This window comes from Sebastes fasciatus, chromosome 7 (assembly GCF_043250625.1).
Source record: "Sebastes fasciatus isolate fSebFas1 chromosome 7, fSebFas1.pri, whole genome shotgun sequence".
NCBI classification, from domain to species: domain Eukaryota; kingdom Metazoa; phylum Chordata; class Actinopteri; order Perciformes; family Sebastidae; genus Sebastes; species Sebastes fasciatus.
This window is the reverse complement of record NC_133801.1, coordinates 2,335,532-2,352,422: the sequence shown is the minus strand read 5'-3', so window position 1 is coordinate 2,352,422 and position 16,891 is coordinate 2,335,532. Positions and strand designations below refer to the sequence as shown.

The 16,891-nt window shown below is 39.1% G+C and overlaps 1 protein-coding gene across 1 annotated transcript in view; it reads right to left on the bottom strand.

Moving 5' to 3' along the window:
• Positions 1–16,400: 16,400 nt before the first annotated feature.
• Positions 16,401–16,891, bottom strand: part of LOC141771082 (nesprin-2) — a 39,462-nt gene continuing 38,971 nt past the window's right edge. Inside the window, exon 14 of the mRNA XM_074641001.1 lies at positions 16,401–16,891. This exon is cut by the window's right edge and continues 85 nt beyond it. The gene's annotated coding sequence lies outside the window, so the exon portion shown is untranslated.

Sequence of the window (16,891 nt, the reverse complement as noted above, 5' to 3'; positions counted from 1 at the left end):
TAACAGTGGGGTTTCTACTGGATCCACTTCCACGGTTACCTCCGCCTTTACAAGTTGAGTCAAGCCGACTCCGAGGCTGTTCGACGTCAGGCTTTCTGATAACCCCCACCCCCCCTCTCCCGGCTGCAACCAGCTACTCCTCTCTTGCAGACCGCAGCTCATCATCATCGTCATCGTCAACAAGCCGACAGTGTGTAAACTGTGTGTGCGTGTTCAAGATAGACGATCCCTTGTGTGAGCATGTTTTCATGTGACCAGCCATTTGCGTGTGTGTGTGTGTGTGTGTGTGTGTGTGTGTGTGTGTGTGTGTGTGTGTGTGTGTGTGTGTGCGTGTGTGTGCGTGTGTGTGTGTGCGTGTGTGTGCGTGTGTGTGTGTGTGTGTGTGTAATTGCTCGGTGTCCATGGTCCCTGGAGTGCACTCCACTATTCAATAGAGAGCATAATGTTGTGAGTTTACCCATAATGCCCCAGGGGGACTGGCGGTGGAGTGAGCTCATTGCGGTTTGACTGGTGTATTGGTGAGTGGACACTTGGGACGAGAGACATGGAGACCATAGAGAGAGAGAGAGAGAGAGAGAGAGAGAGAGAGAGAGAGAGAGAGAGAGAGAGAGAGTGATGGATTAGTAGTTGTGAGTATTGAGATGCTGAGTGATCGGGGTTAAACATGTTTTACGTTAGATTCATGGCTAACGGCAGAAGAAGAAAAGAAAGAGAACAAGAAAACGGCGCAGAAAAAAGCGAGAGCTGGAGGACGGAGGAATCTTCAAACTTGAAGAGGATAGACCTGAAGTAATAAACACTAAACGGGATGCGGTACGGGCTATGGCGGCGTTTAAAAAAACTCAATCAGATGCTGCGGTCAGACTGTGCATCTAATCCAACAAGAAGGACACGTACAGATGAATGAGGACAGAAACGTGAACATTAATAATCCAAGAGAAGTCCCATTCACCTCCTCTCACTTCACCATCAATGGAAATTATCAATGTGAATTATAGCGACTAACGAGTAAACTAATCTTAAACTAGAGTTACGTTGCTATGGACTCAGTTCCAGCCGTGTCTAACGGACTATTTTTTTACTAACGGAAGCAATCACATCATTTTTATATCATTAAAATCATTATTTAAAGGTACTATATGTAACATTTTACGTGCATTAATCACTTTATATTGCCAATGTGTGAACGGATTGTAATGTAACTTAAAAACTGAGACCTTCCTTGACCTTCTCTGTTACCTATAATACCCGACGAGGGGTTCATTATCAGTATTATTACACAGCTTTGTTGAATACTCAATTCTGATTGGTCAATATCAGAGTTCTATACGGTCTGTTATTTCTTTATAGCAGACCGTTGCTATGTATAGCAGACCGTTGCTATGTATAACAGAACGTTGCCATGTATAGCAGACCGTTGCTATGTGTAGCAGACCGTTGCCATGTATAGCAGACCGTTGCTATGTATAACAGACCGTTGCTTTGTATAACAGACCGTTGCTATGTATAACAGACCGTTGCTATGTATAGCAGACCGTTGCTATATATAGCAGACTGTTGCTATGTATAACAGACCGTTGCCATGTATAACAGACCGTTGCTATGTATAAGAGACCGTTGCTATGTATAACAGACCATTGCTATGTACAGCAGACCGTTGCTATGTACAACAGACCGTTGCTATGTATAACAGACCGTTGCTATGTATAACAGACCGTTGCCATGTATAAGAGATCGTTGCTATGTATAAGAGACTGTTGCTATGTATAACAGACCGTTGCCATGTATAACAGACCGTTACTATGTATAAGAGACCGTTGCTATGTATAACAGACCATTGCTATGTACAGCAGACCGTTGCTATGTACAACAGACCGTTGCTATGTATAACAGACCGTTGCTATGTATAACAGACCGTTGCTATGTACAGCAGACCGTTTCTATGTATAGCAGACCGTTGCTATGTATAGCAGACCGTTTCTATGTATAGCAGACCGTTGCTATGTATAACAGACCATTGCTATGTATAACAGACCGTTGCTATGTATAACAGACCGTTGCCATGTATAACAGACCGTTGCTATGGGCGCAGTTCTGATGTCGGACTCTGGAGGACCGTTTTTGTATCAAAATATTGATTTATTCAGTAAATAGCCGTGTAATAAGCAGGATAATGTACAGCTAGAGGGTCATTGTTGTGAAATAAACCCCTTCAACTCTGCATCGGGGTGCGGTATCGCCCTGTCTGGGTTTCTTTCACAACAATGACCGGCTCGCTGTACATTATCCCTTACTTGATGGACGATGTGGTGGGATGTCAGGATGCTGACTACAGTTCACTAAACGGCCACAGGTGTCATTAATAAACAAGGATTTTGTTAATGTTACATACAGCACCTTTAAATCAATATTTTGTGTCAGATTATTGATTTCTTTAGCACGTAGCCGGGATAATGTACAGTGAGCCGGTCGTTATTGCGAAATGAACCCCGACAGGGTCAGCAGGACGCCGATGTGAAGCGGGTCACTGTACATTATCCCTCTGCGTCCAATACCGACACACTGAGGCAGGTATCTCTACGAGCGCTGTACGAGACCAGCCTGGCAGAGGAGCCAGACACCATCAGTGGACACTAAAGACATGCTGATGTGGACGAGTCTCAATTCCACTGACGTAGCAGTCTGTCCTCGTCTCCACGGGGAGGTCCGAGGCGGCGCAGACTTCCTTCAGACTAAGTGATTGGACCCGAGGGAGCGCCGAGTCGGGTCAGTCCTAATCTACTGAGGCTCTGAGGCAGCTCTGACACTTCACCCCGGGGAGCTGAATGAGGAGCTCTCTCTGTGATGTTAACACCCTCCTGTCTTTCCTACTGTCACTGTGAGACCATCCATTGGTAACTGTATTATCGATGTTGTGTTGGGCCAACTGGGACTCTTCATGTTAGTAATGGAGTTATAGTATTTTAACCAGTAGTGGAAGAAGTACTCATGTATTTTGTGCAAGTAAAAATAGCAATACAGCTCAGTACAAATACTCCGCTACAAGAAAAGTCTTATGTGTCCACAGCCTCCGTCCTTTCCACGCTTCCCATTCATTGTCCATGCAGGCAGCCGTGCAATGCATTCTGGTAGCGTGGCGGTGCGGTTCCAGAGACGGACCGCCACATCGCCTGTACCTCATCTGCATAAAGTTTAGGTCTAGGCTACTTTATGCAAATCAGGGCAGAGACACCGGACAAGGCATTTTTTATTTTTACATTTTTGAACTTTTTTGACATTTTTTTTTAAGCTTTTGGACATTCTTCAAACTTTTTTTAAACATTTTTTAAACATTTTTGGACGTTTTTTGTTTTGTTTTGTTTTTTTTACATTTTATAGACTTTTTCTTGATATTTTTCAAACTTTTTTTTTCCTTTTTTCGGAAATTTTTCAGACAATTTATTTATTTATTTATTTATTTTTAAACATTTTTCAGATTTTTTTGTAAGTATGTAAGCAGCCGTGCAATGCATTCTGGTAGCGTGGCGGTGCGATTGCAGAGACGGACCGTCACCTTATTTTAAGCCCAAACATGACGTTTTCCCTTAACCAAAGTAGGTGGTTTTCTTGCCTAAACCTGACCCATGGCACGTGGAAAGTCTGTGTAATGTCGTGGTATTTATACGCTTTCCTGTGAGACCGGGTTGCTGAAATGCAGAACACGTCCACTTTACACCTCTACTGCGACAGTCAGAGAGAGAAGGGATTTAAAATAAATGAATAAGAGTGAACTTGGCCCGAGTCCAAAGCTTTAAACAACAAAACAAACCTGATTAGTTGGTTCTTAAATGCAGTTGAGGGTCAAATTGTCATTCATGTCATGTCATGAGTTGTGTCCTCTACCACCTCTGGATGTGTCCTCACTGAGAGATGAGATCCCCACTGCCTCCTCATCTATCTCCCTGTCTTCACCTTTTAATTCTCACACTCTGTCTTTGGTGTTTTTTTAATCTCTGTTCAAACTCTCGGGGGAGGTCAGGTCGTCTCTCTGTGTCTCTGCCTCTCAAAAACACTTTCTCTCACTCTAACGTTGATGTTGCAGCTCTACAGATACAGAATATACACGTTGTAGAACTGACATTCACCATGATTAAGTGTTTCTCCAAAGTGTAAGAAACTTAAGGGGAAATTTAAGGTCAGAATGAAGGGTTTTTAAACCAACACATTCTCACTCCCAAATCGTCAAATACCGCCGCTTAGTTAGTCGGAAACCGGTGCACGGGTACCGCTCTTGTGTGTCTAGATACGCTTGTTACATGTATAGTGTCCTTTCAAAATAAACTTTTTTTCACAGGAGTTAGGTTTAGGCAGCACAACCACTTAGTTAGGGTTAGGAAACGGTCGTGGTTGACGTTAACTTCACTGACGATACCAACAAGTCGTGTGACTAACGACTGATGTGACAACATAAGTCAACGTTACTTTAGTTTCACACGGGACATCAGCAGCCTGGTTGAAAGTCTTGTAGTTTGACCCATTCACCAACCCTCCCTCCCACCCTGAACGGACTTCCACGCTACTACTACGACGTCAAATACTCTGCCCATCAAATAACGCCATGGGATATTTTTTTAACCATTTAAAAAAAAAAAAAATTGTCTTTTTTTTTTTTTACATTTTTGGAAAATCTTTCAGACTTTTTTTGTGAATTTTTTTTTATAATTTGTTTTTGTCATTTTTCAGACTTTTAAAAAATTAGTTGGACAATTTGTTTTGACATTTTTCGTACTTCTTTTGGCTTTTTTTTTTTTTACATGTTTTGAACATTTTTCAGACTTTTTTATTTTTACATTTTTTGAACCTTTTCTTGACATTTTTTTAAACTTTTTTTTTTTACATTATTTTAAGCTTTTGGACATTTTTCAAAAACAAATTTAAACTTTTTTTAAACATTTTTTTAAACATAAAAAAATCTTTGACATTTTTTAAACATTTTTTTTTACATTTTTCGAAAATCTTTCAGACTTTTTTTGTTATTTTTTTTATTATTTTTATTGTCATTTTTAAGACTTTTAAAAAAATTGTTGGAAAATCTTTTTGACATTTTTCGAACTTCTTTTGACTTTTTTTTTTTTACATTTTTTAAAACATATTTTTGGACGTTTTTTTAACAATGTTCTATATTGGAGTTAGTTGAAACCCTGGTTCATCCATGCGTGTGCCTCCGTGCGTCGGTTTCCTGGGCGCTGCCCAATCGGCGGTATTTGATGAGTTGGGAGTGAGAACGGCTTGTTTAAACGGCTCCATGGAGCACTAGTTGGGAGTGAGAACAGGTTGTTTAAATGGCTCTATGGAGCACTTTAAGCTTCCAGCATCAGCTGGTTAAATATTCCAGTCAGTCCACTCTTGTATTGATCCCTTCAGAGCATCATTTTAAATAATTAAGCACCAAAAACACCAACAACTTCCTCTTTTTATGCACCGGATGCAGCACGTCACTTTTAATTTCCAAAACAACATCAGCGTCCTGTCACACACACACACACACACACACACACATTTTTGCCACTCTCAGCTTCCTGTCTCAGCTGTGTGTGTGTGTGTGTGTGTGTGTGTGTGTGTGTGTTGACTTGGCAATGAATCAGACTCCTTCACACAGCAGCCAGTTGGTCGGTCAGTCCTGTCACTGCAGGCTCCGATCCAAAGCCATTAGCCGGGGGAACATCCCGACTTTATCTTGCACTACGCTGCCGAGAGCGAGCTCCAACACACACATACACACATACGCACACACACACACATACGCACACACACACACACACACACACACACACACACACACACACACACACACACACACACACACACACACACACACACACACACACACACACACACACACACACACACACACACACACACCCCGTCCTATAGATGGTGCAGGTAATACCATGTTAATTAGTTTGTTTTCTTTGCCTGCCTGAGGACTGTTATTAGCCAGTTGGTGGATTCTTTTATCGGCATTAAAGCTCCCAGGAGAAGTGATCCGTGTTGGTGTTATGAGGGAGCTGAAGCTGGCTGATGTTAGTGCCGCTCTCTCCGCCCGCAGCGACACGCCGAGGTCAGTCTGATGTCCTTTTACATTAGTTCACACTTCTTAATGGGGTTCCTCTTCAGGCTTCCTGAGAAGCTGAAACATTTGTGGGTTTTGTGTCCATATTGAACCCGTTCTCACTTGTAACTCGTCAAATACCGACACTTGGTCAGTGGCCCTTTAGTGTCTGATATCGACAGACAGTTTTTCTATACTTTTTGGGACATTTTTCTGATTTTTCTTTTTTTTTTTAATGTGTCAGACAATTTTCTTTTTTATTTCTTGAACTTTTTTTGACATTTTGTAAAAAGGAAATTGACATTTTTAACATTTTTCAAACTTTCTATCTTTACAATTTTAGAATTTTTTTAAAAAACATTTTTAAACATTTTTTGAAAAATTTTCAGACTTTCCTTTTTTTTGTTTTTACATTTTATCGACTTTTTCTTGATATTTTTCAAACTTTGTTTTGACATTTTTCGGAATAAAAAAATAAAATAAAATCAGGACGCTGACTTTAGTTGACTTAACGGCCACAGGTGTCGCTGTTAACAAGCACTTTCTGATTCTTACAAACAGTCCCTTGAAGTATGTAAGTTGCGTGACAAATAAATCAACGTTGACTTCTGGCTTCACACGGGGCACCAATAGCGGTCTCGAAAGCTAAAGTCTGATGTTTTTTGACCCACCCATCCACCCCGACCTCCTCCCTACGAAGCGTTCGTCGCTCTTTATATTTCCTGGTTTACGATTATGTGGACTACACACGAATTGATATCATAGGATGTACATGAATTACAGTGCATTACTTTTCGTAGGATTACGAACGCTGTATGAGAACAGCCCGCTGTGTTTGGATGCACCCAACCCAGATATTGGTAATGAGGGTTATGGTGTATAATATTATGTAAGGACATGATGGTTTAAAACCTATAAAGTCGTCTTGACCTGCAGAAATAAAGTGGACTTCTCCTCCCTGTAATGGAAATATATATTAAAGAGACGATGTAGGAACAAACAATTACATTTCTGCTCTCACTGAGACTTTCTATCACAACACAGAAATATTGTTTTATTCTGGCGTTGCTTTTGCATAAATTGATGTCCTGCTTAATGAACTGAAACAGGATCTGTGTGTGTGTGTGTGTGTGTGTGTGTGTGTGTGTGTGTGTGTGTGCGTGTGCGTGTGTGTGTGTGGTTATTATTTGGGACACTGAAATGCAGAGAATGTGTTTGGGACGATAAAAGTAAAAAAAAAAAAAGAGGGTTTTTGAGGACACCTCGAGAATACGGCCGACAATTTGGACGGTTCATTAGTTCTAGAGATCAGGGAGTGTGTGTCCAGCCTGGAGCCACACACACACACACACATAACGTTATACAACCCTATACATTTTTCTGTTTCTGTATGTTTTCACCAGTAAATAGACTAACTCTATTACATCTTAATTAAATCAACAGCGTGTTTCTATCTGACGTCAATTTTCTTTAAATCTCACTAAAACCTCTGTGTACGTTCTAAATCTGATTAACCGTGGCGGCGTAACGCTCGCTGCTGCTGCTGCCGGATTTAAATTAAATCAATGCAATAATTCAGTTTGCCGCTGATTTTTCTTCTTTACATCATTCAGGCGAAGCTACAAAGAATAGTATAGCGTGTTTTTACAGATTCTGTTCAGCCCAGATGTTTAATCAGAGACGGTCAGGATGTTGAAGAACTATAGACGGCAGCAGATAAAGACGGGACATACGTGTCTATCTGCTGCAGGACTGAAGGGAGGTTTTGTGTTCAATGCTCCCGTTATACAACAACACAGTCTGTTCTGTGTGCTCTCTTCATAAAAACGTACTGAAATATCTTAAATTCCTGAACACAGCAGCTCCACAGCTGGAATGTGACTGGAATCTGTCCTCCCTCCATCCATCCGTTCTCTTTCTGGTCTCTGGTTCCAGCCCAACAGGCAACAACAGCTGTCAGTGTGTCAGTGTGCTGACTTGACTATGACTTGCCCCAAACTGCATGTGATTATCATAAAGTGGGCATGTCTGTAAAGGGGAGACTCGTGGGTACCCATAGAACCCATTTACATTCACATATCTGGAGGTCAGAGGTCAAGGGACCCCTTTGAAAATGGACATGACAGTTTTTCCTCGCAAAAATTTTGTGTAAGTTTGGAGCGTTATTTAACCTCCTTCATGACAAGCTAGTCAGACATGGTTGATACCGATGGATTCATCAGGTTTTATAGTTTCATATGATACCAGTATTGGACTTTTCTTCTGCCTTTCTTTCGGACATTTTCCGAAAAAAAAACTTTTTGGACAATTTTCGGACATGTTTCTGTCTTTTTATTGGACGTTTGTCTGAGTTTTTTCGGACATTTTTGGGACTTTTCTTTGGACTATTTTCAGAATTTTTCAGACTATTGACATTTTTCGGACATTATTTTAGACAAAAACCCCTCACACATTCACTGATCTGGAGGTCAGAGGTCAAGGGACCCCTTTGAAAATGGACATAACAGTTTTTCCTCTACAACATTTAGCGTAACTTTGGAGCGTTATTTAACCTCCTTAATGACTAGCTAGTATAACATGGTTGGTACCGATGGATTCATCAGGTTTTATAGTTTCATATCATGTCAGTATCTCCACTTTAGCTTTAAAACCGAGCCGCTACAATCTAAAAATCACAAGTTGTGTTAATGCGTTAAAGAATTTAGTGCCGAAAGACCATTGCCAGAGTAATGAGTAAAAAGTAACTCATTACACTTTCTGAGTAATTTGCACAACTTTTCTGTCCAAAAACTTTGTGCCATTTGTACAATAGATCATGTGAAGACAACAAAGACACGAAGCAGATCTTGCTCTAAACTGATTGGTCAACGCTGAACCAGCATGAGGCTTTTATTGTGAAGCAGCTATAAGAAATGGACATATTGATATCGGATCTGTTTTAAACATTGCAGAGGGATAGTACGGGTGGAATCGAGTCGTTCCTCTGAGTGCACCAGACACTGGTGGAAGGAACGGTAATGCTCGTGTCCCTGGTGGTGTTTTTACTGTCATCGTTTGTCTCTTGTCTCTAATGACTCCCTTTAAAATGAGATGATTCATCTCTACAGGTCCATCCTTGAGTCTTGAAACAAATAACACCACAGAATCTGGAGCTACCAGGATATTATTTGAAAGCTTTCAGTCCTCCGTCGACTCTCGCTGTCTCTCAGCGGCGGGGTCAAAAGTCCACCGTCAGATTCCTCGGCTAACACGAGATTATTTGCTCGCTAACTGAATTTTAGGCGTTTTTTCTCGGTTGTTGGGAAACAATCTGGTCCATTCATCCTCCCTCCCCTCCTCACCACCATCCTGTTTCTACAGACTGAAAACACGCCTTGTCCGTCCAGACACGGAGCATCTTATTGAACAATACATACTTTTATAATGGGAGCATATCCAGCATATCGAAGCAGAACGTACAACGAGACAGAAGAAGAAGAAGAAGAGAAGATTCAAAGTCATACTAAAAGCTAAAAGTTGTATTTACAGTCGAGGTTTCGACTGACTGGAATCGTTCAGTTTGGTTTAACGCCCCTGGCTCAAATTTAGAATTAAAAAATCAATGAAACAGTTGTTCTCCGTCTTCTCATGATTCCTGAGAAGGAAGTTTTAAATCTTCTTCTTCTTCTTTTTAATGAGCAGGTATCATCGTGGCCTTTATCCCAGCTGCAGGCCTGCAGACACTCCGAACAGATGGAGCGCTTTCATTAACTGGATCACCAGCAGAGCACACGCACATGCACGCACACACACACACACACGCACACACACACACACACACACACACACACGCGCACACACACACACACACACACACACACGCGCGCACACACACACACACACACACACACACACATGTATAAGCAAGAGAACGACTGCAGAGTCACACAAATGAAAGAATATTATCAGTAGAGTCCTTCACTAGAAACCACGCTGCTGCTGCTGCTGCTACAGAAACACACTGATGCAAACTGTCTGAGCATGCAGAGGAAATACAGTCACACACACGCACACACACACACACACACACACACACACTACTGTTGACTACTGACTACTGTCATTGAGAATGACTGTCACAACACACACCTTTAGAAGAGCTGCACTTCACATATAGTAGATTATAACTATCACGACATGACACGGACATTGTACATGTCACGAGGACGCATTTTAGCCTTTCCGTGTGTCATTTGTACGACACGCAAATATCTACAGTTAAGTTTAGGCAAGAAAAACAGTTAGTTAGGGTAAGGGGAAAACGTCACGGTTGGGCTTAAAATAAGTACGTAAAATAAGTAAAACACGTACGGAAAAAACAACGGAAAACAAATCACAAAAGTGACATTCGTCACGTGACAAATGTCACATTTTCTTTTGGTTTGGGATAAAATAATAGAACGTAGAGAAGGAAAAACATCATGATTGGGCTTAAAATAAGTATGCAAGCTACGGTAAGTAAATACTTACGGAAACAACGTAGCATCAGTCGGGAAAACACGTCACAAACTTCACTAACATAACTTACAAAACAAGACACCAGCCTCCTTGTTGAAAGTCCTGTGTTTGTTGGACCCATCCACCATCAGTGGTCTTTCTCTCTTTTTATTCTACGTCACTAACTCTTAGCGTAGCATTTATACGTGGCTGTGTTTACATTGCAGTCGTTATAGGATACATGGTGTACAAATTTTCGCACGAAAAGGCATATAACTGACACGATAATGCACAAGGCGTTCAGCATGCAATAAGTACGACATTCTTGATTTCCATGTGTCATTTGTACGCCATGTATCCTGCACCGACTGTGATGTAAACGCATGAATCTGCTGCACTCAGAGTTAGTGACATACAGTAGAATAAAAAGAGAGACTGTGTATGGTCCAACAAACACAGCACCTTCAATCAGGAGACCGGTGTTCATGTCCCAAAGTGTTGTTGAATTATTTTGAAGTTATGTTAGTGACGTTTGAGACGTTGTTTCCATATGTATTTACTCAGTTAACATACTTATTAGAAGCCCAACCATGATGTAACTGCGGCTGTTACGGTAGTTTTGTCGCGTGGCGTACAAATGAAAAGGAAAAGGCTAAAATGCGTCCTCATGACACGCAGATTGTCCTTGTAATGTTGCATTTATACGCCTTCCCGTGAGATTGGGTTGATTACTGAGAGACAAACATTGACATGGAATCACATTGAATCTTTAACTTTCACAGTGAGACTGCTTCTTATCTAGTATGATCTCATTATCATTATGATATCATATTCATATATGTACATATGAGTTTGTTGCTTTTTTAGTGTTTTACTGAAGCTTTTAATCCACAAATTCAAAAAACTAATAAAAACCAGGTATGCAGCTGACTCGCTCGTCCCTATTGTACAAAAATGTCCTCGCAAAGATAGAAACAACAACATGCGTTTTCTGAGCACTGCCACCAACATTATGGGTTTGAACATGCTCACACTCAAACACTAAGATCTCCACAGCTCCTCCTGACAGACAATGAGAATGACGTCCCAATTAATGTGCACGGTTAATGTGCACACACACACACACACATACACTATTGTCCAGCGCTGGTAATCCCTGCTTAGTGTATTAGCAGTGTGTCACCGATCGCAGTGACTCGACGTTCTTCAGACACGTGAGCGTGGCACGAGATCCTGCACGCAAATCTGCTGAAACGACAGGACGCAAAACCTGCCGTCACTCACACACATTCACGTACTCACACACACACACGCACACACTTGCCTGCAGGAAGTGACATGGTGGATCCATCCGCTCTAAACTTCAGCTCCAGTTTAGAAGAATTTTTCTTGAGCGTTGCATAAACATCTTCCGTGGATTCAACCTGCAGACTCAAAAAGTATTCACATATTTTACTGCAGTAAAAGTAGCATTACTGCAGTGTACAAATACTGTTACAAGTCCTGCATTCAAAATCTTAATCAGAGTAAAAGTACAAAAGTATCAGCATCAAAATATACCGAAAGTACCAAAAGTAAAAGTACTCATTATGCAGATAAATCTATAATAATTGATGCATTAATGTGTTCATCACTTTAATGTTGCAGCTGGTAAAGGTGGAGCTCATTTTAATGACTTTATATACTGATAGGTAGTTTAATCTATAATAATTAGGGCTGTCAATCGATTAAAATGTTTAATCGCGATTCATCACAACTGTCCGTAGTTAATCGTTATTAAACACAAATTAATTGCACATTTTTTTTATCTGTTCAAAATGAACCTTAAAGGGAGATTTGTCAACATGAGTGGACAAATATGCTGCTTTATTCAAATGCATGTTTGTTTTAAAGGTTCATTCTGTCAAAATACGACTTTCTGTCTTTCTGTCACTTATAGTTTTAAAGGTTTGGAAAGTTGCGTTAATGTGTTAAAGAAATTAGTGGCATTAAAACAAATTTGTGTTATTATCGCGTGAAGTTTGCCAGCCCTAATAATAATAATACATCATTTATTTGTTGTTTGTATTTCGTTTAATAATCTGACTTTGTAAACCTGCGAGATAAATGCAGTGTAATAAAAGGTAGCAAGAAGCAGCAAGTAGCAGAAAATGGTAATACACAAGTAAAGTATAAGTACCTCAAAACACTGCAGTCAAAATAGAAGCAAAAAATATACATTTACATTCAGAGTTTCGATTCCACCACATTTGTTCTGTCAAACAGAGGAACGTCACTGTTAAAGTTCTGTCTTGATGAAGCTTGAAAATGTAAACTTTTACACTTCCAGCGGTTGTTTCTGGGTCCGACCCGATCGCCAGACAAGAGTTCAGTTCTGCAAAATGTTGATGACATCATATTTTAACATTCAACGCCAACGTTTGTACCTCTCTTTTTAATTTCTACAGTATCTCTGCACGGCAACTACAGTCGGTTAAAGGTTTGGGAAAAATCATGGATGTTTTAAAAAAGGAAAAACAGAAAACTGAAACACATTTCTGCAAAGGAGAAGAAATAAAATAGAAAGTTATTATGCATGAGAGAAATAAAAATCTCCCTTAAATGCATTCACAAATGCAAAACTGACAAAATGAAAACACAAATGTTTCATACAGATCATTTTATTTGTTATCTTCAATGCGTGTACAAAAGCAGGAACATTTGATTGGACGCAATTTTAGAAACATTAAACAACAATCACCTCAAAGTGAAATGTTCTAGATGGCAGTTGACTTACAAAGTTCCCTTTTCAATGATTTTGTCAAACCTTTCAAAGGCTTAAAACACACGTCTTCATCGTCATCATCATCATCATCATTGTGCAGGTTTAGCAACAATTTGATCCTCCTGAAATGAACTTTTCTGGGAACCTGGACGGACGTCTTCCCCTGAGACAACAAACTACTGAATCAACACAACAAACAAAGAAAAGATGAGCAGGTCAAACCCACAGAGAGTGTGAGGAAGCACCGGTTGTCTAAAGCAAAGCTAAATCCACAAATAGCTGTGACATGATGCAGATTAACTGAAACTCTTCAGTAAAATTATAAACCTTCTGTCACCTGGAACGCAAAAAAGTACAAATAAGTCACAATTCAACATCAAGAAACACAAAGACAAACTTCTGGATCTGAAAGCGTAAACTGCGTCTTTGAGACGTGAAACTATCCGAAAATAATCCAACATGCTTTTATTCTGGTCGCGGTGGAATTATTGTTCTTTGGAAACGCGGCACAGACCTTTAAAATGCATCACGGCACAACAACAACACGACTATGACGACATGAATACACCAACAACACGACTATGACGACATGAAGACAGGCGGGATGTCGACTGTGACGGATCATTTCTCTGCAAGCTGATTATGTAGCACTTTATAATAACCATCATTTATAAATAGTGAATTTACAGTTAATTAAACTTTAGTTAATAGTTATTTTACTGTTAACAAACTATGATATGAATGTTTACTAATTATTAGTAATGATCTAATTTATTTTAGATTATATATTTTATAAAAGCTAAGAGATATAGAATAGATACGAGACAATAATTAAACTATTAACAATTTGTTTCACACATTATAACATTTTATATACTATATTAGGTATTTGTTAATAATTACATAGATAGATGGACCAGAAACCAATTATTAACTATTAACAAAGTATTAGCTATATAAATAATGTTTATAGATGTTTTACAAAGTACTTATTAACTATTTAACGATGTATTATAATCCTCAATTGTAACGTTATAATAGACATCCAAATAATGCTTATAGACCTTTAACAAACCAAATTCTTAACAATTAACATTAAATGTTAAAATGTCTCTATGTAATGTTTATACATGTTTTACAAACAAGTTCTTTAAAGTTTAAAAATAATATCTCAATCATTAACAAATACTTATATATATTGTATATAAAATGTTGCAACAATCAACTGCTAAAATGACATAAATTATATCATTACTAATAATTAGTAAACATTAACAGTTTGTTTGTTTGTTTGTTTGTAACATTATTAACAATTCACAAAATTGTTGCAACATTTTATATATATATATAAATATATAATATATAAAATATATATATATATATATATAATATATATTATATATTTTGTATATAAAATGTTGCAACAATCAACTATTAAAATAAATTATATCATTACATTAGTAAACATTATTAATTCTCATTTCATTGTTACCAGTAAAATAACTATTAACTAAGTTTAATTTACTATTTATAAATGATGGTTATTATAGAAATGAACTGAAACTAAAAGCTGCCTGAAGATGAAAAGCCCATTGAGACACACTGTTGGTTGTTTAGAAGACGGCCGGCAGTAACGGACAGATACGAACATAAACACAGACATAAATGTTGATGTCGGTACATTTCCCTTTTGTCACTTTGCAAAACATGTTAATGAATTATAAATACAAGTGCTATCACGGTGTAACAAGGCAGTTAGTTATTAATAATTAAGTATAAAATACTTCATAATTGTGACATGAATGGCAGGCAAACAAAGTATTACATATATAAAGCTGCATCGTTTACATAGCGGTTTAAAGATATAATCTGTGTACTCTAAGGAAGACAATACTAATGTCAGAACTATTAGTTTCTGCTTCATTAAATCTTTTTATACAATGAGAATCATAAAAGTTTTCACCTCTCTACAGTGCCAATGCTGCGTTTCTACGACGCTAATTATAATTAGACGCTTTCTGATTGTTTTATATATATATACTGTTAAACAGTCTACATTCTTCTGTTATTAATCCACAAAACACAACTTTCATTTCCTGCAACATGTGCACATCTACCTTTCTTTAATGTGCTAACTAGCTGACAGTATTAGCCTAGCCTACTGCTGACAGGTTTTACGTCTGACAATAACTGTGTTTCCTCTTTGGTTTTTCCAAACGTGACGACTGAAACATCAGAATCACAACCAATAAAACATCAGATTTAGAACTTTGAAGTAAACACACAGCAGGACATTTAACCAGCTGATGCTACAATAACGTAGCATCGCTCCGGTAAATAAGGCAGCTATGAATGCTTTCATTGACCAAAAATCGCATACATAAAGATATACATCATTACAACTTCATGTTAGTTCATATACATTCTGCTATAGTTATATTATTATTATTATTATTTAAGGCATAGACTCGACATATTTCATGTCACCTATTAGTTGCTAGTAGGAGACGAAGATATATTTAAAATATAAGATCACAAGTCCTGTTTTAATTTAATGGACGGTATAAGTGAGGGTTATAGGAAAGAGCTAAACTCAGAGTGAAAGCTGGAATTGACTGAGAGAAGATAATAAGTGAGGCTGTCTATCAAACATAACATGATTTGGTTTTGTTTGCTGGTAGAATTTGGATTATAGCTTTGTGTCCAACAGCCAGCGTAAGGATGTGAGCGTCTTTGACAACAAGGGCCAGTGCTGACTAGACGACCGGGTCAGAGCATCTCCTGAACTGCAGCTCTTGTGGGATGTTCCCGGTCTGCAGTGGTCAGGACCTAACAAAAGTGGTCCAAGGAAGGTGAACCGGTGAACCGGTGAACCAGTGAACCAGTGAACCAGTGAACCAGTGAACCAGTGAACCGGTGACAGGGTCAGACCCGAGGCTCATTGATGCACGTGGGGAGCGAAGGCTGGCCCGTGTTGTCTGATCCAATAGAAGAGCTACTGGAGCTCAAACTGCTGGAAAAGTTACTGCTGGTTCTGATAGAAAGGTGTCAGAACACACAGTGAGGAGCAGTTTGTTGCGTATGGAGACCGGTCAGGGTGCCCAACGCTGACCTGATGTCATGGCTGGTCGGTGTAAATGCCACGTTAATGCTCAAGGCGTTTAGCGTGCAATAAGTACGCCTTTTCTGATTCCCGTGTGTCACTTGTACGCCATGTATCCTGCACTGATTACAATGTAAACGCATCCACGTACAAATGCTACGGTAAGAGTTAGTGACGTAGAATAAAAAGCGAGAAAGAGCACTAATGATGGGAAGGCGGATGGGTCCAACAAACACAGGACTTTTAACCAAGAGACCAGGAGTTTTGTTACGTTAGTGACGTGTGTTAAGTGGCGATTGTCACGTGTTTTCATTAGTTGTGTTATGTTGATTTCCGTACGTGTTTTACTTAGTTTACGTACTTATTTTAAGCCCAACCATGACATTTTCCCTTCACCCTAACTAAGTGGTTTTCTTGCCTAAATCTAACTGTAGACATTTGTGTAGCGTACAAATGA